The following is an 18,570-nucleotide window of genomic DNA, read 5'->3' on the forward strand; positions in this document are numbered from 1 at the left end:
GCGGTTACAGGGATAGGGAGCATTATAGGGGCTGCAGGAGGTTACAGAGATAGGGAGGGGTGTAGGGGCTGGAGGAGGTTACAGAGATTGGGAGGGGTGTAGAGGCTGGAGGTGGTTACAGAGATAGGGAGGGTTGTAGGAGCTGGAGGAGGTTACAGAGATAGGGAGGAGTGTCGGGTCTGGAGGAGGTTACAGAGATAGGAAGGGGTGTAGGCACTGGAGGAGGTTACAGAGATAGGGAGTGTTGTAGGGGCTGGAGGTGGTTACAGAGATAGGGAGAGGTGTAGGGGGCTGAAGGAGGTTACAGAGATAGGGAGGGGTGTAGGCACTGGAGGAGGTTACAGAGATAGGGAGGGGTGTAGGCACTGGAGGAGGTTACAGAGATAGGGAGGGGTGTAGGCACTGGAGGAGGTTACAGAGATAGGGAGTGTTGTAGGGGCTGGAGGCGGTTACAGAGATAGGGAGGGTTGTCGGCTCTGGAGGAGGTTACAGAGATAGGGAGGAGTGTAGGGGCTGGAAGAGGTTACAGAGATAGGGAGGAGTGTAGGGGCTGGAGGAGGTTACACAGATAGGGAGGGGTGTAGGGGCTGGAGGAGGTTACAGAGATAGGGAGGGTTGTAGGGTCTGGAGGAGGTTACAGAGATAGGGAGGGGTGTAGGGGCTGGAGGAGGTTACAGAGTTAGGGAGGGTTGTAGGGGCTGGAGGAGGTTGCAGGGATAGGGAGGGTTGTAGGGGCTGGAGGAGGTTACAGAGTTAGGGAGGGTTGTAGGGGCTGGAGGAGGTTGCAGAAATAGGGAGGTGAATCCCTTCACCACGTCCCTCCCCTTGACTACCCTGAACCATTATGACCTCTGACCCCACACTCCCAGGATGCCTGACCTTTATCCAGGGTCACCTTGGTTATGCTGTGGACTCCGTGGAGTGAAGTTGACTTGGGCGTAACTTGGTTCCCGTTCACCTACAAGTGTCGGAGAGAGACGGAAAGAGGGAGTGAGAAGGGATGATGAACGTGAGGACAGTTTGGTCAGTACGTGTGACGTAGGTGGGAAGCAGAGGACAACGACAGAGCAACAACACACACACCGACATGTCAATCAGCTCTGGAGAACGCCAAGATTAACTAGAACATAGCCAGGTGCATCTCAAATGCTTCCTTCACCAGCTCCAGGCAGATGACATGTAACTTACTCCTCCAACAAGTGCAACACAAAACGAGCAGGCATGGAAACCGAGGAACAACAGGCACATAGATACGGTGCGATCGTCACGTGGCTGAGGTCCAACAGAAATGCAGCTAAAATGCAACGGATGTGCGATTGTGGTGCAAGCTAACTGCAATTGAGATGTAACACACACGGAACTAAGCAGCACGTGACACACTACAGTACAACAGGGACAGGACTCATGCTTAACTGTGACGTAACTACGATGCAATGGAAACGTAACTCAGATGTAAATGACAGGGAAGAGACGTGTCGCTCAGTTGTGTTAGGAAGAGGGTATTCGATTTTCAAACAGAGATTAGCAGATCCACAATTAAGGTCTAACAGATACATAACTAAGGTGTAACAAACAGAGAGGAGTTGGATCAGGTATGATATTGACTCAGGTGTAACTTAAGATGAAACTAAAAGAATCAAGGTCTACCTAATGCATCATGTACAACACACCTGAGAAACAACTAAAGTGCAGCAGGTTGGGCACAAATCAGTATCTTACGACTGACATACGATATCTGTAACTGACCTGTTGTACGGACCTTAGTTGTCCCTGAGGCAGGAAGAAGATTCAGCTCCGCGTACAAGATCTCCAGATCGTCTGGAAAAGGGAAGAGAAACTATACAATGGATGAGAGTTAGATACAGAGTAAAGCTCCCTCTACACCGTCCACATCAAACACTCCCAGGACAGATACAGCACGGGGTTAGATACAGAGTAAAGCTCCCTCTACACCGTCCCCATCAAACACTTCCAGGACAGGTACAGCACGGGGTTAGATACAGAGTAAAGCTCCCTCTACACTGTCCCCATCAAACACTCCCAGGACAGGGACAGCACAGGGTTAGATACAGAGTAAAGCTCCCTCTACACCGTCCCCATCAAACACTCCCAGGACAGGGACAGCACGGGGTTAGATACAGAATAAAGCTCCCTCTACACCGTCCCCATCAAACACTCCCAGGACAGGTACAGCATGGGGTTAGATACAGAGTAAATTTCCCTCTACACCGTCCCCATCAAACACTCCCAGGACAGATGCAGCACGGGGTTAGATACAGAGTAAAGCTCCCTCTACACTGTCCCCATCAAACACTCCCAGGACAGGGACAGCACAGGGTTAGATACAGAGTAAAGCTCCCTCTACACCGTCCCCATCAAACACTCCCAGGACAGGGACAGCACGGGGTTAGATACAGAATAAAGCTCCCTCTACACTGTCTCCATCAAACACTCCTAGGACAGGTACAGCACGGGGTTAGATACAGAGTAAATCTCCCTCTATACTGTCCCCATCAAACACTCCCAGGACAGGTACAGCACGGGGTTAGATACAGAGCAAAGCTCCCTCTACACAGTCCCCATCAAACACTCCCAGGACAGGTACAGCACGGGGTTAGGTACAGAGTAAAGCTCCCTCTACACTACATGAACGATGGTTTCCACAGTCGATGAGCTGAGACCGGGGTGGTTCTCGGCGATGTTACGGAGTTGGGAAGAGGCCGTCTTGGTGATGATGCGGATATGGGGTGGGAATCGCATCTCCAGATTAAACACAACCCCAGGGTTGTGAACTGTCTGGTTCAGACTCAGAGAGTTCCCAGGATGGAGTCGGTAACTTGGGAATGGAGTTTGGAACAGAGACGGAAAACAACGGCTTCAGTCTTCCTGATATTTAATCAGAGGGAATGAGGGAGAATTTCCTGAGTTTGGGGCATTTTGTGTATCAGTTGTGTGTGTGTGTGAGAGTGAGTGAGTGTGTCGGTGTGTGTGTGTGTCTGTCTGTGTCAGTGTGAATTAAGGACGTAAAACTAACTGTTCACACCCCATCATTGTATCCGCTGCAGAATTTCATAAAGAAATCTGTCGAGAACACTCATGGGGATTACTGGATCGGACTAACAGATCGAGAGAGTGAAGGAAACTGGAAACGGGTGGATGGGACCCCAGTGAGGTGAGTCCCAGCGTCGCATGGAGAGAGAGAGCGGGACAGGATGATTAGTTGGGATTGATACAGGGCTATGGGGAGAGAGCGGGGCAGTGAGATTAGTTGGGGATTTGTACAGGGATATGGGGAGAGAGCGGGACAGTGGGATTAGTTGGGGATTTGTACAGGGATATGGGGAGAGAGCGGGACAGTGGGATTAGTTTGGGATTTGTACAGGGATATGGGGAGAGAGCGGGACAGTGGGATTAGTTTGGGATTGATACAGGGCTATGGGGTGAGAGCGGGACAGGGTGATTAGTTTGGGATTTGTACAGGGCTATGGGGTGAGAGCGGGACAGTGGGATTAGTTGGGGATTTGTACAGGGATATGGGGAGAGAGCGGGACAGTGGGATTAGTTTGGGATTGATACAGGGCTATGGGGTGAGAGCGGGGCAGTGGGATTAGTTTGGGATTGATACAGGGCTATGGGGAAAGAGCGGGACAGTGGGATTAGTTTGGGGATTGATACAGGGCTTTGGGGAAAGAGCGGGACAGTGGGATTAGTTGGGGATTTGTACAGGGCTATGGGGAGAGAGCGGGACAGTGGGATTAGTTTGGGAGTGATACAGGGCTATGGGGAGAGAGCGGGACAGTGGGATTAGTTGGGGATTTGTACAGGGCTATGGGGGGAATGACAGTGTGATGGTTGACATTGGAAAACCCCATTATAAATGCAGGCTGGAATCCGACGAAATGTTACAGGAGAGAAGCGCTGCATTTCACTAGCACCTTTCACTAATTCAGGAGATCCCCAATGTACTTTTGCAGCCAATGAAGCAACTCCTTAGAATGTTTTCATAGTTGTCATGTCAGAAAAGAGGCATTCAATTTGCATGCAGTAAGCTCTCACTGTACTCGGGACTGAACCCGGTCACATCGGAAATACCCTTTGGACTTTTTCTTCTCAGACTCTGGAAATCATGTGAACTCATTTTCATCTCCGTGGTTCTTGTACTGTTACTATCCATAGTTGTAAAATTTTCCTTTGTCTATCTTCCATTACTGTATCGGTGTGAGAGTGTGTGTGTGTGTGTGTGTGTGTATGCGTATGTGTGTCTGTGTATGTGTGCATCTGTGTGTGTGTGTGTGTGTGTGTGAGAGAGAGAGTGTATGTGGGTGCTTGTTTTTTTGTGTGTTTGTATGTGTATGTATTTTTGTATGTATATGTTTGTGTGTGTATGTCTGTGTGTCTGTGTGTTTGTGTGTGTGAGTGTTTGCTTGTGTGAGTGTGTGAGTGTCTGTATGTGTCCACGTGTGAGTGTGTGTGGGTGTTTGTGTGAATGCCTGTGTATATGTTGTGTGTGTCTGTGTGTGAGTGTATGTGTTGTGTACATGTGGTGTGTGAGTTGTGTGAGTGCGAGTGAGAGTGTGACATTGTGAACATTCCCGCCCCGGGTTTTAAATGTAAATAAACGAGCCCGAGTAGATCATAATCTGAGTTTGTTGTGAGTGATTAGTAAAGCGGATCAGACACACTGAGGGTTTGGGAAAACACACCACAACATACTTCACAAAGAATTCAAAACACCTTCTGCATACGGACAGTTGGTGAGAGACAGAAGTACAGTTTGCCTTTCCCTTTCCTGTCTGGAATAGTTCATTCTGAGGAACCTACCAACTCAGACATGTGTACAAGATCTCCAACTTTGTAATACTGCTCCTAACTTCTCAATTCCTTCATACACCAACCTACGCACTTTTGCTGTGACCAATCCCTTAGGTGTGTTTGGTGTCCTGACATTTACCCAGAAAGTGCCCACAACGAGCTGGAAAACACAATTGCTTCTTTTACCGATTAACTGAAATCTGTGTCCCTCTCTTCCTCGCTCCTTCCCCCAGTGGGACAGTTTCTCCCTCTCTATTCACGTTGTTGCTATCCCTTTCATCCCGTGAGCTATAACTTTGCTCACAAGCCTGTTGTGTGGCACTGTATCGAATGCCTTCTGGAAGTCCATGTACACTACATCTACAGTGGTACCCTCATCGACCCTCTCTGTTCCCTCATCAATAAAACTCCAGCAAGTTCATTAAACAGTATTTTCCCAGAACACATCCGTGCTGGTTTTCCTTAATTCACCTGCATTTGTCCTTGTGACGATTTAATTTTCTCCTGGATTATTGTTTCCAGAAGCTTCCTCACCGTCAAGGTTAAACTAACTGGCTTGTAGTTGCTGGGTTTATCTTTTCACCCTGTGTTGAGCAAGGTGGTAACGCAATTCTCCAGTCCTCTGGAACAACCCCAGAGTAATATTTTTAGAGATTGTGCCCATGTAGTCTGCTCTGGAGCATAAATGGTTAACAGGTGTGATATGCTCATATATGACATAGATGATGATATATCAACAACCTCAATCAGTCATGAGTTAGACTCTTGAAAGAGAGTGAGGGATTGGAAACATGCCTAGGTGTAATGTGCCTACTCTGTAACCTGTTCACAAGTCGCAATAGTAAACAACTGTTGAGCAGATACCAAAGCGAATCTACAGGGTGCCCAATAGCCAAGTCCCATGCCTAGAGGCCAAGATGGAAGGACCATTATATAACATGGTGGCAGCCGTGGAGACGTTGATGCATGAGACACATGGTTGCCCTCGAAGGAACCTCAGGGTGACAACAGCTCGATAGCAGCTTGTAACACATTGATGTAAGACGGAAGAACACTGGAGGGAGGTAAGGATGACCATCCCTGGTTAGCAGTCCCTACCCCTTCCTGGTCCATTTAACTGCCCCGAGTGCCTGCAGAGAGGCCAGCAGTGGGAGTTATGGAAACACCATTGTCTCCAGTATTGAGCAGCGTCAGGCCTTCACGTGAAAGAGCAGAAGCTTCAGGTCAGGACCTTTCTGTATGCAGTAGGTCCAGTGGCAGATGGCGTTGTCAAAGGGCAGAGGAGTCGACAGCGGGTTTGAGCCTATTTCTAACACCTTTGACACTCACTTAAGCCCGAAGCGAAACTTAGTAATTCAATGAACACATTCTAACCAGCCCTCGTAGCAACTTGGGGAATCGTTTGGATAATTCCAAGCCGACCTATACAGTCAGGTGAGTCTTTTCCAGAAACAGGGATTGATGAGCGAATCCGTGATCACAGAGTCGTGAGTGTCCAGGATGAAAAACCCTCCAACATTCTGCAGAAGAAAGATGATCTTATTTCAGATCAACCTTTCCAGTGTGCGAGGTGAGGTTGTAAAACATCAAGATCACAAAACAACGATAACTTCAACAACAACTTCAACCTTGAAAAACACCAACAAATTCAACAACAACCCCATCATCGTTGGTGCTTTTCAAATTCAACAACCCCAACATTGGAAAGGACCCACAATTTCAACAACAACCCCAACATTGAGAAGCACCAACAAATTCAACATCAACATTGTAAAACACCAACAAATTCAACAACAACACCAGTATTGAGAAACACCAACAAATTCAACAACAACCTCAACATTGAGAAACACCAACAAATTCAACAACAACCTCAACATTGAGAAACACCAACAAATTCAACAACAACCTCAACATTGAGAAACACCAACAAATTCAACAACAACCTCAACATTGAGAAACACCAACAAATTCAACAACAACCTCAACATTGAGAAACACCAACAAATTCAACAACAACCTCAACATTGAGAAACACCAACAAATTCAACAACAACCTCAACATTGAGAAACACCAACAAATTCAACAACAACCTCAACATTGAGAAACACCAACAGATTCAACAACAATCTCAACATTGAGAAACACCAACAAATTCAACAACAATCTCAACATTGAGAAACACCAACAACCTCAATAACCTCAATATTGAAAACACCAAATTCAATAACAACCTCAACATAGAAAACACCAACAAATTCAACAACCCCCTGCCCGCTCTGTGTGACCCCGCCCCCTCCGCGCTTTGTGTGACCCCGCCCCCTGTGCGCACTGTGTGACCCCGCCCCCTGCGCGCTCGAGCGGAGCCGGCAGTAGAAGGGAAGCGCGAGAGGAGCCGGGTGAACAAGGGTGACTGAGGGAGTCGGTGAGGCGGGAACGAGGTGATCCTGTGAGTGCGGCCGGGGCAGCGTTTACTACTCTTATTACTGATCGTTTTTAATGTCTTATTTTGTGGTTCATCGTTTGTAAGGACCATATTCTGTAACAGCGAGGAGCAGGGAAGAAGGGCCCGAGAGTAATTGATATTATTTGATCTGAAGTATCTTCCAAAAGGTTTAATTTAATTTAAAGGGGTCAGTCATGGCAGGAGAGCTCAAAGCCGTGGTGTGCTCATCCTGCTCTATGTGGGAAGCCGGACACGTTTCCAGTGCCCGGGACCAGCCTGTGTGCGGGAAGTGTCTCCAGCTGCAGCTCCTGGAAGCCGGGGATTTGGAGCTGGAGCGGCGGCTGGGGACACGGTGGAGCATCCGCGAGGTGGAGAGTATCGTGGATAGGGACGTATAGAGAGGTGGTCACACCGCAGGCTCCATGGTTTGTGTCTGAGGGGGTCTCTCTCCTCCGTTCCTGTCCTGTCTGCTTCTCTCTCTCTCTCAGATGTGTCTCAGTCTTTCCTCAGACTCGATGTCAGGGCGAAAACTTCCTCAAAACTGTTTCTGCCTCTTGGTTCCATTTCACAAAGACACTTCCCCTGAGATCAGAATGAGAGGCTGGTTGTACTGACTCCAGGGGCAGCAGTCCCTCTCTCTCAATCTCTCTCACCATCTCTCTGTCTCTCTCTCTCTCAATCTCTCTCACCATCTCTCTCTCTGTCTCCCTCTCTCTCAATCTCTCTCACCATCTCTCTCTCTGTCTCCCTCTCTCTCAATCTCTCTCACCATCTCTCTCTCTGTCTCCCTCTCTCTCAATCTCTCTCACCATCTCTCTCTCTGTCTCCCTCTCTCTCAATCTCTCTCATCATCTCGCTCTCTGTCTCCCTCTCTCAATGTCTCTCACCATCACTGCCTCTGTCTCCCTCTCTCTCAATCTCTCTCACCACCTCTCTCTCTCTGTCTCCCTCTCTCTGTCTCTCTCACCATCTTTCTCTCTGTCTCCCTCTCTCTCAATCTCTCTGTCACCTTCTCTCTCTCTGTCTCTCTCTCAATCTATCTCACCACCTCTCTCTCTCTTTCTCTTACACTCTCCAGATCTCTGCATCTCTCTTTATTAATCTCTTTCACCATCTCTATCTCCCCATCTCTTTCTCTGTCTGACTGTCTCTCTCTTTTTCATTCCTTTTGTCTCTCTCTGTCTCTCGGTTTCTGTGTAATTTTCATTCTCTTCCTGTCTCTCTCTCTCTCTCTCTCGCCCTCACTCTGTCCCACCAATGGTCCCCCAAACCCTCAGTCTCTCTCTCACCATCGCTCTCTCTCTCTCTCTCAATCTCTCTCACCAACTCTCTCCCTGTCTCCCTCTCTCTCAATCTCATTCACCATCCCTCTCTCTGTCTCTCAGCTTCAATGTCTGTCACCATCTCACACTATGTCTCTCTCTCTGTCTCTCTCTCTCTGTCTCACTCCCAGTCTCTCTCACCATCTCTCTCTGTCTCTCTCACTTGCAATCTCACTCAGCATCTCTCCCTCTCTCTCTGCCTCCCTCTCTCTCTCCCTCTCTCTGTCTCTCTCCCTCTCCCTCTCTCCCTCCCTCTCTCTGTCTATCCCTCTCCCTCTCTTTCCTTCCCTTTCTCCCTCTCTCCCTCCCTTTCTCTCTCCCTCTCTCCCTCCCTCCCTCTCTCTCTCTCTCCCTCTCTCCCCCTCTCTCTCTCTCTCTCGCTCTCTCTCTCTCTCCCCTCTCTCTCCCTCTCTCTGTTTCTCTCTCTCCCCCTCTCTCCCTCACTCCATCCCTCTCTCTGTCTTTCCCTCTCCCTCTCTTTCCTTCCCTTTCTCCCTCTCTCCCTCCCTTTCTCTCTCCCTCTCTCCCTCCCTCCCTCTCTCTCTCTCTCTCCTCCCTCCCTCTCTCTCTCCCTCTCTCTCTCTCTCTCTCCCTCCCTCTCTCTCTCTCGCTCTCTCTCTCTCCCTCTCTCTGTTTCTCTCTCTCCCCCTCTCTGTCTCTCTCCCTCCCTCTCTCTCTCTCTCTCTCCCTCCCTCCCTCTCTCCCTCTCTCTGTCTCTGCAGTTTGTGGACTGGCTTCTCCCGGTCCTGCCGGGAGTTTGGGCTGACAATCTGTGTCAGGAAGAGCGACCGTTCCGGCCTGGGACGTGGAGCCTCCTCCTTCCGTCCACATTGACAGCCTGACTGAAGCTCCTGACCCCCAAACCCCCCCTCCCCTCCCCCCATCTGTGATACAAGGAGGGCAGCGACCAAGAGCTCGAGTCCAGCTTGTTGCTGCTTCTCAATGTTGAGGTTGTTGAATTTGTTGGTGCTTTTCAATGTTCAGGTTGTTGTTGAATTTGTTGGTGTTTGTCAATGTGGGGGTTGTTGTTGGGATTGTTGGTGTTTTTCTATTTTGAGTTTGTTGCTGAACTTGTTGGTGTTTTTCTATTTTGAGGTTGTTGTTGAATTTGTTGGTGTTTTTCAATGTTGAGGTTGTTGTTGAATTTGTTGGTGTTTCTCAATGTTGAGGTTGTTCTTGAAATTGTTGGTGTTTTTCAATGTTGAGGTTGTTGTTGAATTTGTTGGTGTTTTTCAATGTTGAGGTTGTTCTTGAAATTGTTGGTGTTTTTCAATGTTGAGGTTGTTGAATTTGTTGGTGTTTTGCAATGTTACGATTGTTGTTGTATTCATTGGTTCTTCTCAATGTTGGGGCGGTTGTTGAATTTGTTGGTGTTTCTCAATGTTAGGGTTGTTGAATTGGTTGGTGTTTTTGAATGCTGAGATTGTTGTTGAAATTTTTGGTGTTTCTCAAGGTTGAGGTTGTTGTTGAATTTGTTGGTGCTTTTCAATGTTGACATTGTTGTTGAATTTGTTGGTGTTTTTCAATGTTGGGGTTGTTGTTGAATTTGTTGGTGTTTTTCAATGTTGGGGTTGTTGTCGAATTTTTGGTGCTTTTCAATGTTGAGGTTGTTATTGAATTCGTTGGTGTTTTTCAATGTTAGGGTTGTTGGTGAATTTGTTGGTGTTTTTCAAGGTTGAGGTTGTTGTTGAAGTCATTGTTGTTTTGCCATCTTGATGTTATACAATCTCACCTCGCACACTGGAATGCTTGATCTGAAATATGATCATCTTTCTTCTGCAGAATGTTGGTGGGATTTTCATCCCGGACACCCACGACTCTGTGATTATGGATTCGCTCATCAATCAGCCCCCTGTATCTGCAAGGACTCACCCGACTGTATCGGTCAGTTTGGAATAATCCAATCGATTCCCCAGGTTACTGCGAGGGCTGGCCAGAATGTGTTCAGTGAGTTACTAAGTCTTGTTTGTGGCATAATTGAGTGTCAAAGGCATTAAGAATGGGCTGAAACCAGCGGTTGACTCTTTTCCCTTTGACATCGCCGTCTGCCACTGGACCTACTGCATGCAGAAAGGCCCTGACCTGAAGCTTCTGCGTTTTCTCATGAAGGCCTGTTGCTGCTCAATACTGGAGACAATGCTGTTTCCATAACTCCCACTGCTGGCCTCTCTGCAGGCACTCGAGGCAGTCAAATGGACTGGGTAGGGGCAGGCACTGCAGCCCAGGGATGGTCATCCTTACCTCCCTCCAGTGTGCTTCCTTCTTCCATCCATGTGTTACGAGCTGCTATCTAGCTGCTGTCACCCTGTGGTTCCTTCGAGAACAACCATGTGTTTCATGCATCAATGTCTCCATGGCTGCCACCATGTTATATAATGGTCCTTCCATTTTGGCCTCTAGGCATGGGACTTTGCTATTGGGTACCCTGCAGGTATCCTTTGGTATCTGCTCAACACTTGTTTACTAGTACGACTTGTAAAAAGGTTACAGAATAGGCACGTTACACCTAGGCATGATTCCAACCTCTCTCAAGAGTCCAACTCATGAGTGATTGATGTTATTGATATATCGTCACCTATGTAATACATTAACATAACCCACCTGTTAACCCTTTATGCTCCAGAATGGACTACATGGGCACAATCTCTTAAAAAAGTTATTCAGGGGTGGTTCCAGAGGGCTGGAGAATTGCAAACATTGCACCCTTGCTCAACACAGGGTGAAAAGATAATCCCAGCAACTACAGGCCAGTCCGTTTAACTGCGATGGTGGGGAATCTTCTGGACACAATAATCCAGGAGAAAATTAATTGTCACATGGACAAACGCGGGTGAATTAAGCAAAACCAGCACAGATTTGTTCAGGGAAAATCCTGTTTAATGAACTTGATGGAGTTTTATTGATGACAGAGCAGAGAGGATCGATGAGAGTATGGCTGTAGATGTGGTGTACACAGACTTCCAGAAGGCATTTGATACAGTGCCACAGAAGAGGCTTGTGAGCAAAGTTAAAGCTCACGGGATGAAAGGGATAGCAGCAACGTGGATAGATAGGGAGAAACTGTCCCATTGGGGGAAGGAGCGAGGAAGAGAGGGACACAGAATTCAGTTAATTGGTAAAAGAAGCAATTGTGTTTTTGTGCTCGTTGTGGTCACTTCCGAGGAAAACATAAGGACACCGAACACGCCTGAGGGATTGGTTACAGCAAAAGTCGAGAAATTGGGAGCAGTATTACAAAGTTGGAGATCTTGTACACGTGTCTGAGTTGGTAGGTTCCTCAGAACGAACTGTTCCGGACAGGAGAGAGACAGGCAAACTGTACTTCTGTCTCTCACCAGCTGTCCGAACGCAGAAGGTGTTTTGAATTCTTTGTGAAGTGTGTTGTGGTGTGTTTTCCCAAACCCTCAGTGTGTCTGATCCACTTTACTAATCACTCACAGCAAAGTCACATTGTGATCAACTCGGGTTAGTTTATTTACATTTAAAACCCGGGGCAGGAATGTTCACAATGTCACACTCACACTCACACACGCACACGAACAAACACAAAAAAACACACACCCACGTACACACACACACACACACACAGAGACGCGCACACACAGTGATGGAGGATAGAAAAAGGAAACTTTTGCCACTATGGATCTTTGGACAATCCTGACACTCTCGTTCTGTGTCCCAGTCTCTCTTCAGGAACAATATTTCTCAACATCAGCTGCCTCGACGCAGGGCAGTGCCCTTTTCTCACAGATGAAAGGGAGGCGATGGGTACAACTGGAATCCTTCCAGTCGGCTGTTCTGATAATGACACAGTTTTCATGACCATTTGCATTATTCCGTTCCGTCTGATCCCATCGAGTAAAACTGGGAAATGGGGAAATGAAAAACTACCGATAAAAATCCGACGCATTCCTGCACAGAATCAGCAAGATGAAACTGAAAGAATCAAGTCCTACCTGATGCATCATGTACAACGCAATTGAGAAACGACTAAAGTGCAGCAGGTTTGACACAAATCAGTATCTTACGACTGACATACGATATCCGTAAGTGACCTGCTATGCGGACAATAGTGGTCCCAGATTCAGCTCCGAGATGCAAACAGAATCTTTACAATGGGTGGGAATTTTATACTGAGTGAAGCTCCAGGTTGTTGAGTGTTTTGCTGGGTGAGTCTCTCTCTCTCTCTACGGGGCTGGTTGTTTTGCTGGGTGAGTTTCCCCCTGTATATATTTCTCTCCCAGCTGGAGTCAGGTTGTTGTTGCTGTTAAAATTCACTGTCGCCTTCTCCCGGTCTTTGCACTCCCAACACAGACCACAGGTGGCAGGACGTACGGCCGGGATGCGGCAGTGCCGGCTCAGTATTCACACAATCATTGGCCTTCGCCCTCTAGAGGAGGAACCAGAGGCAGCAGGGACACCGCCCTCTGGAGGTCCGGAGGAGGAACTGCACACAGTGTGCACACCGCCCTCTGGAGGTCAGAAGGCGGAACTGCACTCTGTGCTCGACGCCCTCTGGAGGTCAGGATGAGGAACTGCACACTGTGTGCACACCGCCCTCTGGAGATCAGGAGGATCCACACCCCGCCTCCTGCGCTGTCTGTGTCACCCCACCCCCTGTCCGCTCTGTGTGAACCGGCCCCCTGCCCGCTCTGTGTGACCCCGCCCCCTGTCCGCTCTGTGTGAACCGGCCCCCTGCCCGCTCTGTGTGAGTCCGCCCCCTGCGCGCTCTGTGTCACCCGGCCCCCTGCGCGCTCTGTGTGACCCCGCCCCCTGCGCGCTCTGTGTGACCCCGCCCCCTGCGCGATCTGTGTCACCCCGCCCTCTGCGCGCTCTGTGTGGCCCCGCCCCCTGTGCGCTCGAGCGGAGCCGGCAGTTGAAGGGAAGCGCGAGAGGAGCCGGGTGAACAGGGGTGACTGAGGGAGTCGGTGAGGCGGGAACGAGGTGATCCTGTGAGTGCGGCCGGGGCAGCGTTTACTACTCTTATTACTGATCGTTTTTAATGTCTTATTTTGTGGTTCATCGTTTGTAAGGGACTATATTCTGTAACAGCGAGGAGCAGGGAAGAAGGGCCCGAGAGTAATTGATATTATTTGACATTAAGTATCTTCCAAAAGGTTTAATTTAATTTAAAGGGGTCAGTCATGGCAGGAGAGCTCAAAGCCGTGGTGTGCTCATCCTGCTCTATGTGGGAAGCCGGGCACGTTTCCAGTGCCCGGGCCCAGCCTGTGTGCGGGAAGTGTCTCCAGCTGCAGCTCCTGGAAGCCGGGGATTTGGAGCTGGAGCGGCGGCTGGGGACACGGTGGAGCATCCGCGAGGTGGAGAGTATCGTGGATAGGGACGTATAGAGAGGTGGTCACACCGCAGGCTCCATGGTTTGTGTCTGAGGGGGTCTCTCTCCTCCGTTCCTGTCCTGTCTGCTTCTCTCTCTCTCTCAGATGTGTCTCAGTCTTTCCTCAGACTCGATGTCAGGGCGAAAACTTCCTCAAAACTGTTTCTGCCTCTTGGTTCCATTTCACAAAGACACTTCCCCTGAGATCAGAATGAGAGGCTGGTTGTACTGACTCCAGGGGCAGCAGTCCCTCTCTCTCAATCTCTCTCACCATCTCTCTCTCTGTCTCCCTCTCTCTCAATCTCTCTCACCATCTCTCTCTCTGTCTCCCTCTCTCTCAATCGCTCTCACCATCTCTCTCTCTATCTCCCTCTCTCTCAATCTCTCTCACCATCTCTCTCTCTATCTCCCTCTCTCTCAATCTCTCTCACCATCTCTCTCTCTGTCTCCCTCTCTCTCAATCTCTCTCACCATCTCTCTCTCTGTCTCCCTCTCTCTCAATCTCTCTCACCATCTCTCTCTCTGTCTCCCTCTATCTCAACCTCTCTCACCATCTCTCTCTCTGTCTCCCTCTCTCAATCTCTCTCACCATCTCTCTCTCTCTCTCCCTCTCTCTCAATCTCTCTCACCATCTCTCTCTCTGTCTCCCTCTCTCAATCTCTCTCACCATCTCTCTCTCTCTCTCCCTCTCTCTCAATCTCTCTCACCATCTCTCTCTCTCTCTCCCTCTCTCTCAATCTCTCTCACCATCTCTCTCTCTGTTTCTCTCTCTCAATCTCTCTCACCATCTCTCTCTCTGTCTCCCTCTCTCTCAATCTCTCTCACCATCTCTCTCTCTGTCTCCCTCTCAATCTCTCTCACCATCTCTCTCTCTGTCTCCCTCTCTCTCAATCTCTCTCACCATCTCTCTCTCTGTCTCTCTCTCTCTCAATCTCTCACCATCTCTCTCTCTCTCTCCCTCTCTCTCAATCTCTCTCACCATCTCTCTCTCTGTCTCCCTCTCTCTCAATCTCCCTCACCATCTCTCTCTCTGTCTCCCTCTCTCTCAATCTCTCTCACCATCTCTCTCTCTGTCTCCCTCTCTCTCAATCTCTCTCACCATCTCTCTCTCTGTCTCCCTCTCTCACAATCTCTCTCACCATCTCTCTCTCTGTCTCCCTCTCTCAATCTCTCTCACCATCTCTCTCTCTCTCTCCCTCTCTCTCAATCTCTCTCACCATCTCTCTCTCTGTCTCCCTCTCTCAATCTCTCTCACCATCTCTCTCTCTCTCTCCCTCTCTCTCAATCTCTCTCACCATCTCTCTCTCTCTCTCCCTCTCTCTCAATCTCTCTCACCATCTCTCTCTCTGTTTCTCTCTCTCAATCTCTCTCACCATCTCTCTCTCTGTCTCCCTCTCTCTCAATCTCTCTCACCATCTCTCTCTCTGTCTCCCTCTCAATCTCTCTCACCATCTCTCTCTCTGTCTCCCTCTCTCTCAATCTCTCTCACCATCTCTCTCTCTGTCTCTCTCTCTCTCAATCTCTCACCATCTCTCTCTCTCTCTCCCTCTCTCTCAATCTCTCTCACCATCTCTCTCTCTGTCTCCCTCTCTCTCAATCTCTCTCACCATCTCTCTCTCTGTCTCCCTCTCTCTCAATCTCTCTCACCATCTCTCTCTCTGTCTCCCTCTCTCTCAATCTCTCGCACCATCTCTCTCTCTGTCTCCCTCTCTCTCAATCTCTCTCACCATCTCTCTCTCTGTCTCTCTCAATCTCTCTCACCATCTCTCTCTCTGTCTCCCTCTCTCTCAATCTCTCTCACCATCTCTCTCTCTGTCTCCCTCTCTCTCAATCTCTCTCACCATCTCTCTCTCTGTCTCTCTCTCTCTCAATCTCTCACCATCTCTCTCTCTGTCTCCCTCTCTCTCAATCTCTCTCACCATCTCTCTCTCTGTCTCCCTCTCTCTCAATCTCTCTCACCATCTCTCTCTCTGTCTCCCTCTCTCTCAATCTCTCTCACCATCTCTCTCTCTGTCTCCCTCTCTCTCAATCTCTCACACCATCTCTCTCTCTGTCTCCCTCTCTCTCAATCTCTCTCACCATCTCTCTCTCTGTCTCTCTCAATCTCTCTCACCATCTCTCTCTCTGTCTCCCTCTCTCTCAATCTCTCTCACCATCTCTCTCTCTGTCTCCCTCTCTCTCAATCTCTCTCACCATCTCTCTCTCTGTCTCCCTCTCTCTCAATCTCTCACACCATCTCTCTCTCTGTCTCCCTCTCTCTCAATCTCTCTCACCATCTCTCTCTCTGTCTCCCTCTCTCTCAATCTCTCACACCATCTCTCTCTCTGTCTCCCTCTCTCTCAATCTCTCTCACCATCTCTCTCTCTGTCTCTCTCAATCTCTCTCACCATCTCTCTCTCTGTCTCCCTCTCTCTCAATCTCTCGCACCATCTCTCTCTCTGTCTCCCTCTCTCTCAATCTCTCTCACCATCTCTCTCTCTGTCTCCCTCTCTCTCAATCTCTCTCACCATCTCTCTCTCTGTCTCTCTCTCTCTCAATCTCTCTCACCATCTCTCTCTCTGTCTCTCTCTCAATCTCTCTCAATCTCTCTCACCATCTCTCTCTCTGCCTCTCAATCTCTCTCACCATCTCTCCCGCTGTCTCCCTCTCTCTCAATCTCTCTCACCATCTCTGTCTCTCTCACCGTCTCTCTCACCGTCTCTCTCTCTCACCATCTCTCTCTCTCACCGTCTCTCTCTCTCTCACCATGACTCCCACCGTCTCTCTGTCTCCCTCTCTCTCAATCATTCACACCAGCTCTCTCTCTGTCTGTCTCTCACAATCTCTCTCGCCCTCTCTCCCTCTCTCTTAATCTCTCAATGTCTTTCTCACCATCTCTCTCACCATCTCTCCCTCTGTCTACCTCTCTCTCTGTCTGTCTCTCTCTCTCTCTCACCATCTCTCTCTCCGTCTCCCTCTCTCTCAATCTCTCTCACCATCTCTCTCTCTGTCTCCCTCTCTCAATCTCCCTCACCATCTCTCTCTGTCTCTCTCTCTCAATCTCACTGTCTCTCTCTCTCTCTATCAATATCTCACCATCTCTCTCTCGCTCTCTCTCTCCCTCTCTCTCTCTCCCTCTCTCATTTTCTCTCACCATCTTTCTCTCTCTCTCTCCCTCTCTCTCAATCTCTTTCAATCTCTTTCACCATCTCTCTCTCTCTCCCTCTCTCTCAATTTCTCTAACGATCTCTCTCTCTCTCTGTCTCTATGTCTCAATTTCTCTCTCTCGCTCTGCCTCTCTCTGTCTCTAGTTGAACACCAGACTGATGTCAGTGATACGCCATCATCTACATCATACATTGGCATATCCCACGTCTTAAACCATTTTACTACACTTCCCCCAATCAACTAACCGACTTTCAGTGACGACATGAACCTATGCCTTTAACTCTCAACATTGCGTTTCTGTGGCTCCCTTTTTACAGCCACAGGTTTGAGCCAAATCCAGCCCCTCCTGTACCCACACCACTCCCCCACCCCTCTCCCCCACAAGTCACAGCCCCAGGGGATTCAATCACCCACAGAATTCTGGGCCCTGAGGCACGGTGTCTCGGAGGCAGGTGTGGGTGTTCCTCCCACGTCTGGCAGGACATGATCCTTCGTGGAATGGGAGAGCACGTCAGCAGCCATTCCTGGAAGCAGAGTATAGCTCATGGGGTGTCCGAGCTGCAAGAGACTGGTGTAGGATCCCACCTCCGAGACCCAGGCTGCCTGTTGGCTGTCACTGGCTAATGAGCAATCGCAGAGGTTTAGATGTGCCTGAACAGTCACTGGTTATGAACGTCACTTCAGACAGACACACAAGGCAACAGGCTTTCCCCAGTCTAAGGCATGAGTTTCCCCTCCCCCACCCTTCACCAGGCGTATCTACCAATTAGGGGCAGGAGCAGGCCACTCAGCCCCTCCAGCCTGCTCCGCCATTCAATACGATCGTGGCTGACCCGACTGTGACCTCAGCCCCACATTCCCGCCCACCCCCCAATAACCTTTCACCACCCATTCTCCTCCCCTCCCTCTGAATCGGGCAACCCCTTATTTTTAAACAGTGACCCCAAATTCTAGATTCTCCCCCAAGAGGAAACATCCTCTCCACATCCACCCTCTCAAGACACCTCAGGACCTTATTTGTGTCAATCAAGTCACCTCTCACACTTCTAAACTCCAGTGGATACGAGTCCAACCTTTCCTCATAAGACAACCCACCCACTCCTGGTATTAGCCCAGTAAACATTCATGGAACTGCTCCCAATGCATTTACATCTTCCCTTAAATAAGCAGACCAATACCGTACACAATACTCCAGATGTGGTCTCACCAGTGCCCTGTACAACTGAAGGATAACCTCCCTACTTTTGTATTCAATTCCCCCTCACAATAAACGATAATGTTCTATGAGCTTTCCTAATTACCTGCTGTACTTGCAGACTAACCTTTTGCAATTCATGGACTAGGACTCCCGGATCCCTCTGCATCTCAGAGCTCTTCAATCTCTCACCATTTATATAATGTGCTTCTCCTTTTTACTTCCTGCCAAAATGGACAATTCCACACTTTCCCACATTATCCGCCATGTGCCTAGTCTTTGTCATGTGACTCTTACATCATCATGGGGTGGGCG

General features: G+C 49.0%; 1 pseudogene; it reads right to left on the reverse strand.

Annotated features, from left to right (window-relative positions):
* Window positions 1–18,570, reverse strand: part of LOC144674859 (C-type lectin domain family 17, member A-like) — a 58,364-nt pseudogene that overhangs the window by 18,491 nt on the left and 21,303 nt on the right.

This window comes from Cetorhinus maximus, unplaced genomic scaffold (genome assembly GCF_964194155.1).
Source record: "Cetorhinus maximus unplaced genomic scaffold, sCetMax3.hap1.1 HAP1_SCAFFOLD_834, whole genome shotgun sequence".
In the NCBI taxonomy this organism is placed as follows: domain Eukaryota; kingdom Metazoa; phylum Chordata; class Chondrichthyes; order Lamniformes; family Cetorhinidae; genus Cetorhinus; species Cetorhinus maximus.